This window comes from Larus michahellis, chromosome 3 (assembly GCF_964199755.1).
Source record: "Larus michahellis chromosome 3, bLarMic1.1, whole genome shotgun sequence".
Lineage (NCBI taxonomy): Eukaryota > Metazoa > Chordata > Aves > Charadriiformes > Laridae > Larus > Larus michahellis.
In genome coordinates this window covers 17,236,154-17,254,346 of record NC_133898.1, presented here as the reverse complement: position 1 = coordinate 17,254,346, position 18,193 = coordinate 17,236,154, and the positions used below count along the sequence as shown (strand labels likewise).

The 18,193-nt window shown below is 36.0% G+C and overlaps 1 protein-coding gene across 33 annotated transcripts in view; it reads right to left on the bottom strand.

The window, feature by feature from the left end:
• The window catches only part of NRXN1 (neurexin 1), a 717,017-nt gene that overhangs the window by 450,440 nt on the left and 248,384 nt on the right, over positions 1-18,193 (bottom strand). The window lies entirely within an intron of this gene.

Sequence of the window (18,193 nt, the reverse complement as noted above, 5' to 3'; positions counted from 1 at the left end):
TCCTTCCTGCAGGACTATATGGAACAGGAGCTCCCCAAAACCAGGAGAGCAGCAAAAAGAGTTCAAGCAAAAAACGAAGGAAAAGGAACAGTCTGTGCAGGCCAAATATAGTTAACATATCCTTTTGGTGCTCTACAGCAGCAGCTTCTCCTCTACCACTGATAACAGCCTTCTACTGCTGCCAGCTCTAAGTCTCTGAGCCAGCAGCAGGGAATGACTGACTAATGACGCATAATTACAGTAGGTTGTGGAGTGGAATGGGTTGTTATACTTGCATTGAATGTGCTTTTCCTCACTTTTTTCTAAGAAAAAAAAAAAAGCATTAAGAACATTACATCTACAACAAACGAAAATGTTACATCAAAAGATTTTGTTTAGTTTACCAAATAAATTCCCCGAAGTTAGGAAATTTCACATTTACAGTTTCCAGAGTGAGCTTTTTATTGCCACCCAACTAATGAAATAGTCTTTTACGACTGTCACATACACATATATAAGACCCTTCCTCCACCACACAGATTAGATTTACAAGGGAAACAATGGTAAATTTGGAAGTTCTTCGCCCTCCAAGGTCTACCTTTCCATCCTCAATAAACCTTCTTTTAATGAGAAGTTATTAGTAACATAGGAAGGGTTTATGTGCCAAATTTTAGATGTTATAAGACATTTCAGGGCAGAATCCTGCTACTGATTTGTGTATCAAGTGTGCAGCATTGGATGGATCTATAACAGCACAGATACTCCTATCTGTAAGGCAACTCTAACGTATTCCAGGAAATATGAATGAGCTCTGCTTTTGTGAATACATTATCAGTCTTATCTAATTAGCTACCATTATGCTTTGCATACATATTTAAGGAGAGCTACATGGTCATCAGACAAAGGTGTTATTGACAAAAATGTCACTGTTATGAAAAAGAACTGCCAGGCTTTATCTTCTACCTGTAAGAACTTGAATTCTTTAACATCTGCTAATCTTTCAGGACACATTTATGGATGTACTCTTCACATAAACTCTTGATCAATGAAGACCAACATCTTTAAAACATATTATGAGACTACCTGCTGAAAGAAAAAAAACCTGCAATTGATTAGATAAAGCAACATCTTTCCCTCTCTTCTAAATATGCACGCAGTGAAATTGTAAGTAGGCCACCTTTAAAACAAACTATTGCCAAAACCTAGAAGTTCCAACAGGAAGAATTCAGATATTATTTGTTATTTCACTGTCTGCTGATAAGGTTGTTTTTCTTTTCTCCCCTCCAACTGAGAAAACTCTTTACACTACATGTAACTTTCACTCCAAGAATGTTAAAAAGCAGAATAATACAACAGAGGCCCCTCTCTTCTTATGTTAACCTAAATCATGAGTTACCTTACAAGACACAGTAGAGTTTTGCTGACACAAATCTGATTTTAATTAGAATTATTATTTGCATTTTAGTATTACATTTATTCTTCATTCGCTACAGATACAAATGTTATTAAAAAGCTTCAGTCTAGATCTTTATTTCTATTCCACTATATATTTAATGCCACTGAACTTCTTGTCATTAGGTACAATAAATCCTATGAAGTAGAATACATATTAATTCCCTTCCAATTAACAATTGTTTTTTCACCCTTCATTTTTTACCACGGTAAGGTTAAAATGCTTCCCTTGGAAATACTGAAGTGTGGTACGCTAATTATCCCTGCCAAGTAAATGTTATTGAAAAAAGCTAGATACTCTCCATGCTACAACTCCACCTTAAAAGTTGCTTAGAACAACCTGAGATTTCACTCTATTAACTATGGAATGATGTAAAATGCAGAAATACCACCACCTCTGAACATTTTAAATAGAACTATCCTGGAGTGATATCTGGTCTATATGCCAAACTAGTTAATCAGCAAATTCATAATTAATGTATCCACCTGTTATAATGCACAAGTCCCAGGTAGCTCTGTGCATTCTTTTTTACAATTCAATCCCGTGTCACCTTTCTAATCAATCTGCTCTGTCCACCATGTTGGGTGTTGACAATAAACTGAAACCAAATAAGAATATTAAACTCGATGGTTTAGGATTATGAAATCCTGTATAAACCAATAAAATATTATGCCTAGAAGGCTTTTCAGAGGACTAGTAACATCTGTAGAGTATGAACTAAAACACTTCCACATTTTCTGGTGTTTTATAATAAGTAACCAAGCATTCAATAAGTAGATTTTACTGTCATCACTTTTAGAGAAAAATACTGCACAGATTGGAAAGAATACTTGAACAGACCATGATTTTACTGTATGAATTTACATAACACTCTGGGGAAAGAGGGACAGGTCAAATAGATCTTCATTCCTTTTTTTACTTCTTTAAACAAGTTATCTGTATTTTTTTCACAGGGACTTTAAGGCTTTCGGAAGTAATTATCAGCCACTAAGTGCACAGAGAAATGAAAGACATAAAAGCGACTTCATTAAGAGGACTCATGTTCCTCAAATCAGGAAGGCAGGAAGCCCACAGAAAGAATAATTCTCACCTTAAAAAAAAAAGATTACTGAAATGACTTAGTTAAGGAATTGTGCTCTTATTGAAGGACAGAATGAGCTACAATCTTAACTTCAGGGCGAAAAAAAAGCCCACCAACAAGCACACACCTACGCGTATTCATGTGTTTTTTGAAAAGGCTCATAATTTCACTTGAAATTAAAATTTCAGTTTTGCTTTTTTCTTCCTTTTCTTTCATCTTCAGTGTGATATCCAACACCCTGATAACAAAAAGGGACGAGGGAAAGGACACAAGCCCTGTTCCCACTGCGTTCTGAAGGCTCCACGCTTGACATACACCATTAAAAAATTACTACTCTCTCTCAAACACTTTTCTTTGTAAATGGGCCTCCTTCTTAAGAAATACAATTTTCAGACATATCACCCCTGAGTTACCTCATTCCTCAACCCTGACTAAGCTGCACAATATTAGAGGCACCTGATATGAATTATAGGTGCAGTGGTTCAGCCAAGAAGTGACCATAAGAACCATTGCATTAATTACCTCTGGCATAATTTCAGTGATATCTCAATGCCACTCTAGCTTTAAAATATTTCAAATCAAAATATTTCAATGGAAAAATGTTTCAACAGCAGAACAAAATGCACAGGTAAATACAAATAACCATGAGATAAATACAATACCACGCAGAGCAGTAAGAAACCAATACAGAAATAAAAGACAAGATAGGTTTGTAGGCAGGACAATCTTCTTGCCAAGTCTTTAGACTACCATAGCTATAGCTCAGTGTCAGAAAAAGGGGGAGGGAGAAGAGACAGATATAGCTCAAAAAATTAATAGAGGCAACAGGATGCGATCAATTGGTTCCACCAGCATTCCCAGCAGATGTCCCAACAACTGATCCAGGAGTCCCTTCCACAGGTGGACAGAGGCACCGAATGTAAGACCAGCAGTTTTTCTGGATGACAGCTTTTGAATTCTCAGGTCTTTAGGTTCACATAATCCCAGTGTAATGACAGTAAATTACCGCACAGAAAACCAGCTGTAGTTAAGTACCTTGCTACCACTTCTATCTATAACCTCACAAATCCACAGATCACGTGAGTAAAGAGCAGCTGTGCCATGCAAATACACCCCAGGAAACAAGCAGCTATTATAAAATATTAACAGAGAAAGTACTGACAGATTTTTGTCTTGTTTTGAAGGAAAGAATATAACATAGCTAGCCTTCCTAAGATCCTAAGTAAAAAATACAAAGAACATTACAGTACAAGAATCACAGAAGTAAATTACCAGGAAAGGCTTTTAAGTATTTTCTATGGAAATAGCAGGAGTATATATAGGAAACAGTATGATACGTTTGGAAGAATACATACCTGTGCTGTTTCGTCCATTTGAGAACATTAATAAAATTGGCAACTTTTTAAACACTCAGACTAAAATTTTGACATGAACTCCACAGGAATCTGCTATTGTTCTAACCGTCAGTTGTTTCTGTGACATCTGCAGAAACGTAGTATCATTTAATGTTTGAAAAAAGCTTGCTTTGATCCTGGGAAGTCAGACGAACCCTCAGATTTGCTTTGTATGCATTTGTGTATTCAACATTTAACAGTAGAAGCCTGAAAGAAACCTTTACCAGCTTAAAAAAAAAAAATCTACAAAACTCAAGCAAAAATACTCGAAATAAAAACCTTCTTTACAATCTGAAAACTTTCTGCAATATTTATTCAGCAGAGTCAGAAAAAGAAAATTGGTATGAGGAAGGAAAAAAAAATCAGCTGAAAACCTCTTCAGGTCAAGATTCAAACAGAAATCAGTGTCATTACTTCAATGTATTGAACCTATCATCTAAAAACGTATTTTATTCTTTTCCTATAGCAGTCTTTCACCCTTTAACACCTTTCAACAGTGACAAGTGATAAGATGCTAGAAACACATTGCTCATTCAAGAAAAATGACCCTGTTCTCTATCAATACCAGTTCAGAAGGCCAATGTTCTTGCTTACATTAAATAAACACCATACCATAAAAAAAAAAAATAAAAAAAAAATCCATCCATTACAATGGGTGCAATCTCAATGTGGCACACGAGAGCACTACACTTCAGACTACAAGAATTAAAAAGTTGACATAGCATTCATTTATGAATATCATAGCTAATCTTCCCTCCTTGGTTTCAGAATTAGTGAGGGCAAAAAGGAACAGAACAAGCAAGCTTCAGAAGTTTTATTTTACCTTTGGGGTTTTTTTGGAAGATCATAAATTACAGACGCTGGATGCTTTTTCTTAACAGGCCTAAATGCAAACTGCAACTGTTTCAAACTTTCAATGAACCTACATTATCTACAGTGAACAAAGGAGAACTGAAAAACTGTACTAGCAGGGACCATTACGAAATTGGAACTTGAAAAAATACAGACCATATGGTTTCAATACATAAAGTTTGATAAAATTTTAAGATATTACCTCTTATGTTATTCGGGAATGTTCCCACTGAAATGTGCAGTGGATTTATGAGTGTTCCTGTCTGTTGTCACCACCACACTCCATAGTACTGTCTGTATAATTCTGAGATAATGGACATTTCTTACGCTGTCCCACTATGGATTTACTAGGCTCATGTCACTTTCCTTGAATTTAATTTGAAGCTCCATTTATTATTGGCTTTGTTATTCTTTGTCGGGCCATTTATTTGGCAGAAATCCAGCAGTTTTGCTTGGCACATTTACTCTTCAATAGTAAAAAAGCATAAATAACCAGAAGCAAATGCGGGCATGCAATATTAATATTATTTTTCTAATTCACAGCAGCATAAACAAAAATAATTCAAGAATAAAAGAAGTTAAGACATTAATTTAACATGACTGAAGGTGTTGATGCTTTCATCCAAAGTGATCTTGGGACAGCTGAAACTATTTGCAAGTTTAGCATAGCATTGTCTGGGAAAAAGAAATGCGCATTAAAGAAATATACATGCAAGGGTCTTTACTTGGAATAAAGCAAATTATCACTTTGTTTCAAAAATATGTTTAAAATTTAGCTACTTAGTGACTGTAAAAATAAAACCCCAAGGAAAAAAAACCCAAACTTTTGTACTTAAACTTATTTGAGTATTCAGCCTGGTGGTAGATTTACAAAGTTCTGCTTGCATGCCCACTTGAATCAGTCAAATTAGAGGTGCTCAACATTCTACACAACTGATTTCTAATTGAGATTTCTAACTGAGTCTGAATCTAATCTGATTTCTAATAGAGGCTACATGCAAACCTTAAAGATCCTTCTTGTTTCTTCATCCAAGACTGAGAAAGAACTTGAGAAATTCTGACTATATCAGATAGTATATTAGCTGTTCAAATGCGGTCCAAAATTCTTGCTACAAGAGGAACGCAAGGCAGAACCACCTTATAGTGTTGACAGGAATAAAAACAATATTGCACAGAAATAAATGACATCTTCATATTATGTCTAACAAAAATATGTAAAACCAGATAAATGACAGCTAGTATTTTTCCTTCACTAATACTAAGCAATTTCAAGGAGATTTCCAATCACAGCTAGATACTGTGGGCAGGAAGAAAGTAGTTATATATTTATGTGAACTAAACGTGGAGATATTTTTGTTTCCATTCAGGCTATTCTTTGTTTTGTATGTTAATATCGCATTGTAGCATGTGGAATTATTTTGGTAAGTGGGGCCTTGTTTCTGAAAAGAGATATTCTTTTGCTCTCCACAGTTATTTCTGATGGCACAAGACCACGAATAATTTTAACTATCAAGAAGCATTTCACATACGCAGTATTATTTCTTTTTTATTTCATATATGGAGAAAACGTGCCATCCCCCCAAAAATCATGTGCTTTAGTAAGCATCTTAAAAGGAAAACTCTCCCAGAATGTTAACAAGGCAGTTACCTCAAGTCAGAACATTTTGTATGCAACTGTTTACAGCTGGCCAGGAGAGAAATAATACAGATGGGTGAGCATTAAAGCTTAATACTTACACAGAAGTCACCAGGCAGAAGACAGAACCAGCCCTGAAAGCAAGCTTCTCTGTCCTCGCGGTCTTGGCCATTAGTCATGCTTTTTCTAGCATTATGTTAGCCTAACAAATCAGAATTCCACACAGCACCATGGCTTCAGCAGGACAGACAGAGAATAAGCTGGCACTGACTGTACTCACCGGAGAGGGTAGAACAGAAACTTTTATTCTCCTGAAGAACCAAACCCCGTCTCTCACATTCTGAACAGAGTATCACTGTTTCTGCCCATGCTTTATAAGAAGTGCCTATCACTAAGCTGTGAGAAGCCAGCTTTTACTGCAAAGCCTAGTGAATCACACCTTTCAGAGCTGGAGGGTGAAGGCATGCTGAGTTTCTCAATTCCAGTCAAACGTACACATAAAGTACTTAACAAGCTCTTCAAACATGTCAGAATTAAGAGCTAAGCATCAAAACTTCTGTAAGGATTCAGTAAAAAACAACTTTACAGAGAACTTAAGTCAACTTCCAACATCTCTAGGCACCTCCACAGATGGAAACTAGATGACTTGCAGATTTCAGGATTGCAAGTTTGGACTTCAGTGGGATTTAGGTAACTATCATATTTTTAATAGATTTGTAACAGGACTGTTATGAACACAATACAAATGAAAACGTGCGTGTGAGAAAGCAGCAGAAGAACTACAAGAACAAGGGTTAAAAGAACAGTCTGTCTGGTTAAAGAAGAACACTGTTCCTGGGAAACTACTCCCAGAACACCATTCCCAGTTGCAAAATTGAGAAAAAACTCTTTCTGTCAAGATGGGAACGCCTGTGCTCTGAGGGGAGCGTGGCACCGACAACCCTTCAGCAGAAGACAGCAATCTGACAACAGGAGGATGGCAACACGGTTGTAGCGTGTCACATGTGCCATTCATTTTCCTGTTAGCCAAATAAGGAGGAACATATTGCAAACAAAGTTACTTTCCAAACCAAATACAGGTAGGGATTGCTGCTCATTGTTTAAGAGCTACGCAGATCGAAGTAAGCAAAAAACTGAGACAAAGTACCATAACAACTTACAAATATTAGTACAAAGTATCAGTCCAAAGACTAGTTTGCCATTAGCAACAAAGGGAGCCCAAGGGATGCGGTCAAGCGCTTCACATCCAACGCGCTCCCTTGGCTTCATGCTGAACACTGGAAACCCAGATCAGACCACTTAGATGTTCTAATGAACAAGTTCATAACAATGAGTGAACGAATGAAGCCTATGACAGCACAAGTCTGACCTGATTTTGCTAAAACTAAATTAAAAAAAATCACTCTCCCCGCCCCAAACTCTTGTATAGTTTTGTGTAGATACTTGAACTCCTTGACTGGTTTTTGACTGCAAGTTCGTAAAGCCTAGAGTTAAGTCTACCACAGTAGAACTCCAGTGTTTTAAACAGAAACCCAATGGTTCTTCTAAATTATCTCTGTATTTTACTGAAATGAAACAGAAATCAAGACAATTAAAACACGATAAACATCCATTACAATAGAAATTTAATGCGCAAAAATCCACACTCCACTGCCAACAAAAAATTCTGTAGTTAGCATTCGAATTTTTGACTCAGGGCCCTCTCTCAGTTCCTCTCTACTTGAAATACATATTGTTTATAAATAAGTAGATTTCCATAAGCACTCACTGTATTATACACAGAAATCTGCTATTTATTTATTCATTTGTGTCAGGCCACAGGTAACCCTGGACAAGTAGCAAAGCCTGGGAGGCTGGAATTTATCATTCCTAAGATCATTAGAACACAAATTCTACAATTCCCTTTCACTTCTGACACGGTCAGTGTTATGATGATTGCAAAGGTCTGATAAAGGGGAAAAAGTACAATTCCATGTTTGGACAATGCTAGTAGAGCACATTAAACAAATGGAAATTATCAGTAAACAGGAATAACCTTGTAGGAAATGCTAAAGTTATGAAGGTTTTTTTGGGGAAAAGCAAGTAAAATTAACCAATCATAAAAAAAGGTTTGAAGGCCAAGGTATAAAACTTAATTTATAAAACTTAAACTACAAAAATAATGGCACAAATAAAGATGTTTGCACATAGCTTTGTCTACAAGCAGAGAATTTACAGAACGTGTTAGTGTTTAAAGGCCATAGCTGTAAATACCATCAATGAATTCAAGAGGCAGAAGGCATTGTCGTAGCGCTGGGAGTAGAGAAGGATTAAAGACAATCTGGCTGAGTAGGTCACTGAGGTTAATATAAATTCAAAGTACCACAGAGTCTTTGAGCTGAGTGTTAAATCTCACAACTTAGCAAGCCCTTAAGAGCTCGTGGTTACTAAAGTTTATAAGTTGTGAAGGCATAATATTTCAACTTTGTGTGCGTACAACAGCTATTTCTTTTCCTCATCAGTATAGGTTGCTCCTCCCTATGTTGTAATTTAAATAGATGCTTTTAAATATTAACCTTAAGTTTAAATTTAATTACATCGAACCTTTAGTAGGTAGCTTTTTTTAACCTATTCTTATTATAAATGCAAGTGGATCCATGTCCTATTCATTGTTCTATACAAACACAGAGGCTTGAACTGTGGGAATCCGACTGATTATTTTAAGCATGGTGTAATGCTACACGAGACCATAAAAATCTGGCACCGCAGTTTCTGACCTTCCTGAGCCTCCACAGAACGCCCAATAGGTGCACTGTTGTATACAGGGATGACTTACATTCATCTGTACCTAAAAGACTATCAGAAAGCTGAGATCAAAGATACATAGCTACTTTGACACAGGCCTTTCACAGCTCACAGAACTAGTCATAATCACTGTAAAAGGAAATATTTTCCCCACTAACATTCCTTATTTTTTCCTATGCTTTCCCAGGGGTTGTCCTTTTTCCAGATAATGCTCGTACAATCCAGAAAACTTACTTTAAAAGCATTCCCCCACAGTTGTCACTTGCTTTAAAACATGTTTATGAATAAAAAATGTTATAAATTGCTATGTAATAACTCATAAAAACCAGACTGTTCTTTAGGAAAACAGTATTTCAAAGCATGTTATCATTCTATGCATACAAAATGCAGAAGAGGCGTAATGCCAAAACATGACCTTTACAAAAAGGAGAGATGGATGAATTGAGAAATGTATTCTCTCCGCTTCTACATTTACTTCACATAGCTTCTCCAGATGAAGTACACTTTTTCCAACTCCAAAATACACACAACTTAGTGCCTGTCTTCTCACTACAAACTCTTTTTTCTTTAAATTCTGCGCCAGCAACTACTTCCTCAAAATTATGTTGATATTACTTGAACAAAATCCCCTTTGACCTTCAGTAATGAAGTCACTAGTTGAACAATTATCTTTACAGACATCTCCATCACAGTGTTGGCAAAACTGCACATTTTATTTGTGGTGTTTTTTTTTTCTTCCTTGAATATTGAAACGGTTCCTTACACATTAACACATCAGCTTCTGTGCTTTTCCTAGAAACACAAGATTTATTAACCTGCTATCCCGCAATTCTGCTCTCCCGAGTCACTCAGAAGAGGACCCTGAACCCACAGATGTCTAGGAAAAAGTTTGCCAGACGTTTTCCAGGAGTCAGCTTGCAACAGATACTAAATACTGCAATTTAGGCATCACATCTTTCCAGATTCTACACGTTTTTCATATGCAAAATAAATACCTGAGAGTGGAATGATAACAGAAAAAATAAGAAACAAAATTAGGAAGCTAAAGATTGCATGGAAAAAAAAAAAGATAGATTAATAATTAATGGAAACCAAAAAGAAACAGCATACTAGGCAAGGCAGTGCAGATGCAGAAATTGTGATTTTAAAGGCAGATGGAGGATGTCAGAATTAGAACAGCTGGAGAGAGCTGATGATACCAAATTTGCATTAGAATTCAAGCATGAGTTCTCTTAAGAAGTACAGTCTGCTTTCTGAGTGGAAGGTAGTCAGTAACCATAAAAATCCAAAAAAAGTACCAAACTTAAAAAAACCAGCAAGTTCATTAGGAAAAAACTAGAGAAAGTTAGAAGATTACAGAAAATGATGCTCTGAAAACATGCATCTTCACTGATCTTTAAATATTATTATAAAAGGAAAAAATTCCCTCAAGAGAAGTAGTTGCATCGAACGTATAGCATTAATTGTTTTAGCCTACAAGAATGTTTTGAGGTATTCTACTCAGAATTTTTAAGTTATTTCACCATTTTAGCCTTTTTAGTTAGAAACAAAGCTTCTTAAACTGTCCTGTTCCAGTCAGAACTTTCTGCAGTTTTTGAAAAAACTCCATTTCTGTTCATTCCTCTTTTCAAAAAGCGTTTCTTCCATCAGACAAAAATCCACTGATTTGCATCCAAAGCCACTCTGGAGGCATCCAAAATAGGTTGTTTCAATACAACTGTATAGAATATAACTAAAGACAGTAGTGACGTTCAAATTACAGAAATTTAGAGAAACAAAGAGGTGTGAACATTCACTGGCAGACGAGTCATTGTGTCCTGACATAGTTCCAAACACACAAGTTCAGTCCCAGCTAGTGCACTCACTATAGAGGCTGTCCTCAATTTACCCACTCCTAAATGGCCGGTAAAATGCATTAGGAAGTCAAAGATGTGATAAGAGCCACATCACTTATTTCAACTAAAACCAATTGTGTATTGAGGCACACCTCAATCTCACCAACATGATATGTTGTTTAGATTTAGGCTTTGTTCTCTTAAGATCTGGGGAAGGTCAAGTATAAAAGTTACGTAAAATCCTTGTATTCTGAGCAGTGATGAGCAACTTGAAAAAGACCAGCTTAGGCTTTGGATCTTCAGAAGTATTCTAGCTTTCAGCACTTCACTAGGTCAAGACTTAACTTCCCATACAACCAAATACAAAGTAATATAAAATTTTGTTTTTATACTAGTAAAAATTATACACGTGGGAACTTACTTTTAAAACAGGCAATTAGCTGTTAGCCTTCCATAAACAAGATAACTGTGACTTCCGACTTCCTTGAGATTTGAATTAATTTAATGAACCTGCACATACACATTTTTATAATGCCGTGTAACGCTTATCACCTAAGACCCTACCAGCAGTCATGGAACAATGCATATCATAGGTACACCAAACCTACATGTACCTAAAATTTGGCAAAGATTTTTCTCACAACCCTTAGTTACCTTTAGTTAGCCAGGCAACTTGTTTATCTAGCTAACTTTACAGTAAATCATGGTAATACTTTTGACATAAATTTTTCCAATGTTCAGTTAATGATGACACCCATTGATCAAAAATCCTCTAAGACACAGCCAGAGAGCTGTTTTACACCAGCTTTAGAAAATCTCAAACCCTCAGAGCATCACAGATTATTTACAACATGTAATAGGGTGAGAAACAGAGATGTAATTAAAGGCTACACTGATCTAATTAAATTAGGCTGCCTTTTTTTCAGTGGGGATTTGATTCTCTCCTGGCTGTTTTCCTCCATTTCATCATTCCTGAAACTCAAACTATATTTTGTTCAACTTTAATGAAGATATTAAAATGAAGATAATTTGGACATCCAAAACCATCACTACAAAGCACATTGCTCTTCCTCTTACAAAAGGATGGGTTGCCTAAACATTCACCCTTTTTCACAGACGAGCTCTCCTCTTCCTTGCCTAAAGTTACATGTCAAAGGGTTTGGGGAAATCCTATTTAGAAAAAGATCATTCAAGTTCTGTACTCGAAAACACACACGCAGTTTTATGGAACTTGGGATAGACCTAAAAGACAAATTTTCTTATCTCTATCTTAATCCTCTCACCAGTTCTCGCAATGACGCGTATGCTGATCTCCTGTGCCTTTGTCCACCAGTTTGGAAAACAGAGAAAATTATGTAAGTCTACAAGGCATAACGGAGTTTGTACCTTCAAAGTTTAAAAACCCCATATTAAGTATCTATGCAAAGTTTTAGTGGAATACCGTTATTTTTAGACTAGATCTACTTCTCTGTATCCAGAAATAAAACGCCCAATCTCCAATACTTTGCCGTCATCATCGTAACCTTCTGATAATGCCAGAAGGCAAAAGTCATAGCGGGGTTCTGTAAAAAAGACGATCTCTGCACTGAGGAGTTTACAATCTGTCCCATGTGCCTTTACTAAGCCAGTAAAGTGACTCTGGCAATGGCACACAAACTATTACACGTAGAATTAGCACCACTCTAGAGTTATTTGCAATCTCAGAGAAAAGACTTACTGAAGACTCTGCAGTTCTGCCAACATCATGGCAATGCTTTTTACCATAAGGTCTTGTTACACTGCTGAAGATACAAAGTCAAACACTTCAGTCTTCCATTTCACTTAACTTTAAAATATTTGTCAGCACAGATGACAGGAAAATGTAAGACTTCCCTGAAACCAATGCTAACTTCCTCATAGAAACAGCTATTTCATTTTGCAACAGGCTTCTGTACTACTGTCCCCAGTGCAGTTTGCATGAGGAAATAAATGCTTAAATTGCATATATTCAGATTTCATTAAAACAGCATTCAGAAGATTGTTTGCCACATGGTTAAGTATAAGCAGTATGCTTTTGACAACGTCAATGAAAAACAGCAGAAACATTATTTAGAAGTGGCTACAGTCCTCATCCTAGAAAACATATAATTTGAGTTCTGAAATGTTTTGGAATACTGCTTTTCAGCAAGTCTGTTTATTAAATGGATTACTAGATCTAAAAAAAACCAAAAAAACCCAAAGCGCCAAACTAACTAATACCCCCCACAGAACAGATCCAAAACAGCCAAAACAATCTTATTTCGGAGAAGATGTTGTCACAAAACTGTCTCATTGGTTTTACTATATCTAAAAATGACATATACTGAAGAGCCTCCATAAGATACTCGTGCTATCAAACAATACTGTGTTTTCATTTGTAGAGGAAACCACAGCAAGATAGGTGGTTTAATCATGCATAAATTATCTAAGTGGTGACAGATTGAAGTAAATTACGGCAAGAAGTTTGGACAATGAAAAATACATTGGATATTTTGCATACAAAAGTGACAACAATACTAGACATCACAGGATTAAAGAAAATTCTTTACAATACTGATTGAAAAGTTCTGTTATTTTAAAGATGTCTAAATAAATGAACAGGATTTTATTTTAAAATGTATTAACAACTACATATAAAGAAAAGCCTTACATACTAGTTAGAGACAGCAAGAAAGAGGATTGAACTCTACTGTAACATAGATTTCAAATTCTCAAATATAATTTGCTCAGGCCTCATTTTCTGGTGGTATCACTGCCAGAGAAAATGGTGGCAGAATGATTTTCATGGGGGGATCCTTCAGTTTCCCAGACCAAAGTCCTAAAAAAAAAAATAAACATCCATCCATCTGCTCTTCCCATCCACTAGGGCAAGTCTTAAGTCTTCAAGCTCAACTACAAGTATATATACTTCTTACAATCCCATGATAGCCTCTCAAATTTGAATTGTCCCACCTTTCTACTACTTGCTCATCAGCTGCCCGCTCTCTAGTTACTGTATCTCTCTTCTCCTTACTATATGTCTATTTAGTGCTTAATCCCACATTCCCTACTTCAGTCCTACTCCAATGTTCTGAACTGAAAGTGAAGTTAAAAACATTCCACAGGGCGAGGAGAAAAAGGAACAGAATTATCTTTGTCAGCTCCCAAAATGGACACAGTACTACTGCTGTCACTGTAATCTTTGTAGTGATACGTTTACAGCTTTGGTAAAGGTGGCACAGTTTGGGAGATTACGATCTTGATGGTTTATAACCAAAATATTTGGTGGTTCTGGTAGAGCCATAGATTGGGTTTGCCTTGAACTTGGAAGCACTGAGCCCACTGAACCGACACAATCTATGAATATACAATGAAATCAATGCAATTCAGCATTGTTTTACTGTACAGATACAAAGTTGACCAAGCTGTCCCAAATTCACACCACATGTATTTCAGGACCAGCCTGTACATAACATACATGACGCATTCTCAGATACACATACAAAATCTTCAAATGCTATCCAGACATATCTTCTGGAGGCAAATTTAGACATATGGGAGGATAAAGCTTAACTCAATCTGTATGTGACTATCAGTTTTGAGTACTATAGAGTAAGACCCGCTGAACAGAAAACTTTTGTCTATGTATCTCAATTAAGAACACATTTTAAAGTGATATGTTAGGCCAGCTCTTAGTATGAAATCCAGTAGTTTAGTGTAAGGTACTAGACAATTCATTCAAGTGATGATGTACATCAACCTTTTTTATTCCCAACATAACTACGTCTATACTTGCTGCTGTTTTTATTGTTTGGGGATGGGGATGGTTTTGCATGTTTTATTTTGTTGGTTGGGTCTTTTAACATGAATTGTGCTAGTTAAATTATTAGCTTTTTCAGAATAACACATAACAATTTAAAATACAACTTTGGATTCTTTGACATTAGCCTGGAAATATTTTATGCTGGAAGTAATGCCAAATATGCGCATGTTTGCAGGACTGGGGGTTTAGTTAGTACTGAGCTGGAAAACAGCTTTTACAGTGAATCTAGTCAGGCATCAAATTCTGAGCATCAAGTAGGCAAGCAGAAGGCCAAAATAACAATGATGGGCTTCGGTTTGGGGTACATTCTCCTAGCACTCTTTGTACGAGTCTTGTTCCTGCAGTGCCATTTTCTTTCACCTTACTTATGACTACTGAAATCAGTTGACACCTTGCACACAATATTAAAAATTGTTTTAGACAAACTTTTCAGCATCACAACAATTCAGGAAGTCATAGCTGCTTAGATTTTTTTTCTCCCCCTGTATTTGCAATGAAATCACATATAGAATGCACTTAGGATTTTTAATATAAATATTTGAGGTTATTTTAGTGTGAGAAAGTCAGGGTTAGTCTGTTTGAAGTACCTGAAGAAGCAGTGGTAGCGTTCCAACAACAAATAGAATTTTGGAAGTAAAACGAACAAGTTGAACAACATGCTGGGATTTCAACATTAATTACTCTTTATTCTTGGAAGCAGTTAAAAAACAAAATTTGTTTAAAAAAACAAAGAAAGGAAAAAACCAGGACATCTAAAAACACACATAGGGTGAAAGAATTCCCTACTGGGAGAAATCCAAAGGACGCTTTTTGAAAGCAGGCCTAGAGAATGAGTAAACTAAGTTTGAAATCTAAGAGAAACTAAGGACAGGTCAAGAAGAGTGTTCGGGGCAAGGGAGAAAAATTGTTTCGATTTTGTCTAATTTCTATAGTGAAAAATCTGAAAAAATCTAAACCAGGTTATTTGAAATCTGAGAACTTGTTATCTTTATGAAGTTGCAGTTTATTCTTCTATTCTGCATTCTCGGTTGTCTCGCATTCCTGAGCAACTGTCTAAAAAGACACTACTAAAAACTTCTTTGAATTTGTACTTTGTAATTCTCTATCCCCTACCTGTATAGATTTACTGTACAATTTAGCACAAACAATTTTAACTCAAAGAAAATAGGTTAGATTAAGTCAAGGAAAGCAAATCCACAAGTTTTTCTAAATGCAAAATCAGCACCTTTATAGCAAAAGTTGTTGTCAGAAAGGATGGTTGTGAAAGTTCCAGCTTCAACATTATCTTAGCTATCAAATATATTCTACATCTGCTTTCCTAACAAAAGGAGAAACAGCAAACAAAGCGTAGTGCAAGCACTTTAGCATCAGTGTTCAAATCTTAGCCTGTTATATTTAGACATTTGTAGGTTTTCGGTAGAGTAGACATGGCACTAATATTTAAGGCTCCTAAGGCTTTCATTATAATCCTTTGACAACATTATAAACCTTGAAAACAAACATCAACCACTGAAGCTGAATACATTTTTGGAAGTTGACTCAGTAAAGACAAAGCCTACGATGAGGAGGATAATGAAAACAGGTTGGCAAGATTCACAACAAAAGCAATTAGGAAACGTTTAACAACTACATGTATTCCATGATTTAAAGAACTTGAGTTTTAACGGCAATCTAAGCTAAGGATGCAAAAGGGACCTTTTCCCATCTGCATGAAAGATTTACCTGCCTGATCAATATAAGAATCCCAGAAGCGGTTTGTAATAAACACAATATTACTTCTGAATAATCTAAGAGTGTATCACACGCTTCAAAGTCCGAGTCCTTCATGCTGATGTGAGCCAGCTGCTCAGAACTGAACAGCCAAAAGAAGCATAGTGTCCTTTATAGCCTATTATAATGACAAGGGGTTAGTAACTGACTTTTTTGTCAGTAACCATTAGTGATAACATACCACAACTGTCAAAAAATTATAGCCGAGTTAGCAGCAATCCTTCAGTATGTTCGTGGACTCCTGAATTCAAAGTAGGCGGGGTTTTTTTCAAACGCTATTTTCTTATAATGAAAAATGACTACTCAGGTCAACCAAGGTGACTAATATATTTGTGTTGTATTTGCCACTTGTTTGGAAGGAATCAGGAGTCATTTTCAATTCTAAGTGTATATGAACTTAAATTCATTTACACTAATAACTGTATAAAAATAGTATTTAAGGCACTGTTATTATGTTTCTTTCAGCTGAATTTCAAGGTAGAGAGCATCTCCAGCCATTGTTTACAGATAGCGAAAGAACTTCAACCAATTAAAGAAAAAGCAGCTATAGTAGCAACTCCTGGATGTTGCATACGGAAAATAATAGTAATAATGTTAATTATATCTGCAAACTTCAATGAACACTGAGTCAAGCCCAGTGTTTTATTTCATCAAAATCTTTCATCTTCATTATTAGATAAATATGTCTGAAATACATTAAAATATCACAAGTGTAACTAAAGGTAACCACAGCTCTCCAACTAAGCAATTGAGGTGTTGATTTGAAAAAAGGTTGCAACTTCAGTAGAAAATTTTGTAATATTTTATAATTTTACCCATTCAACAAACATGGGACGAAACCCAAAACATACATGTGATATAATTATTGGGAAAACCGTCCTCATCTCGATATGTTACCCTAACCACAAAGCTTTGGTCATCAACAAAATGACTGTGTAGCATGGTTGTCATGAACACAAATGAGATCAGTTGAAAGGAGAAAGCACTGCTATTTCTTAGCCATTTGTGTTATAAATTACTCTTTAGTGGGCAACAGTGAAGTGCTTAAAGAGGTAGGGATTTTCAGTTGAAGTCTCCAATGTTGAAATTCCAATTAGAAATCTAAGGATCTTTTCATATGTCTGAGGTCACAGAGTACTCTAGAAGTCCTGTTCTAGTTTGAAGGCTAGATTTTGATTCCAAAGATGCTGTGTGGCATATTTTCTTAGTAAGCTGCATAATATCATTTCTAGCCATGCTCCAAGACAACACGATAAGCCTGCTCTGGTCCAGAGAACAGGTCACCTTGACTTGATTCATCTCCTATTTCATTATAATGCTAAGTAAAGCAAGTGCACTTAAACCTCCTCTCACGAGGAGTGAAACTATTTACCAAATTGCTTATATAAATCTATTGCATTGTGTTGAAAAGCCCGAGGAACTTAGAAGTTAGGACATAGCAAGTGAAAGGTTGCTTTGCGAATTGAATATTTTCTCATGTCTTTACAGACTAAAATTCGGATCTCCCTCTTTATACAATACAGGATAGATTCACTGAAAATGAATAAAAAGCAAGTTCATGGCACACTCAGAAGCTTAACAACTCATGC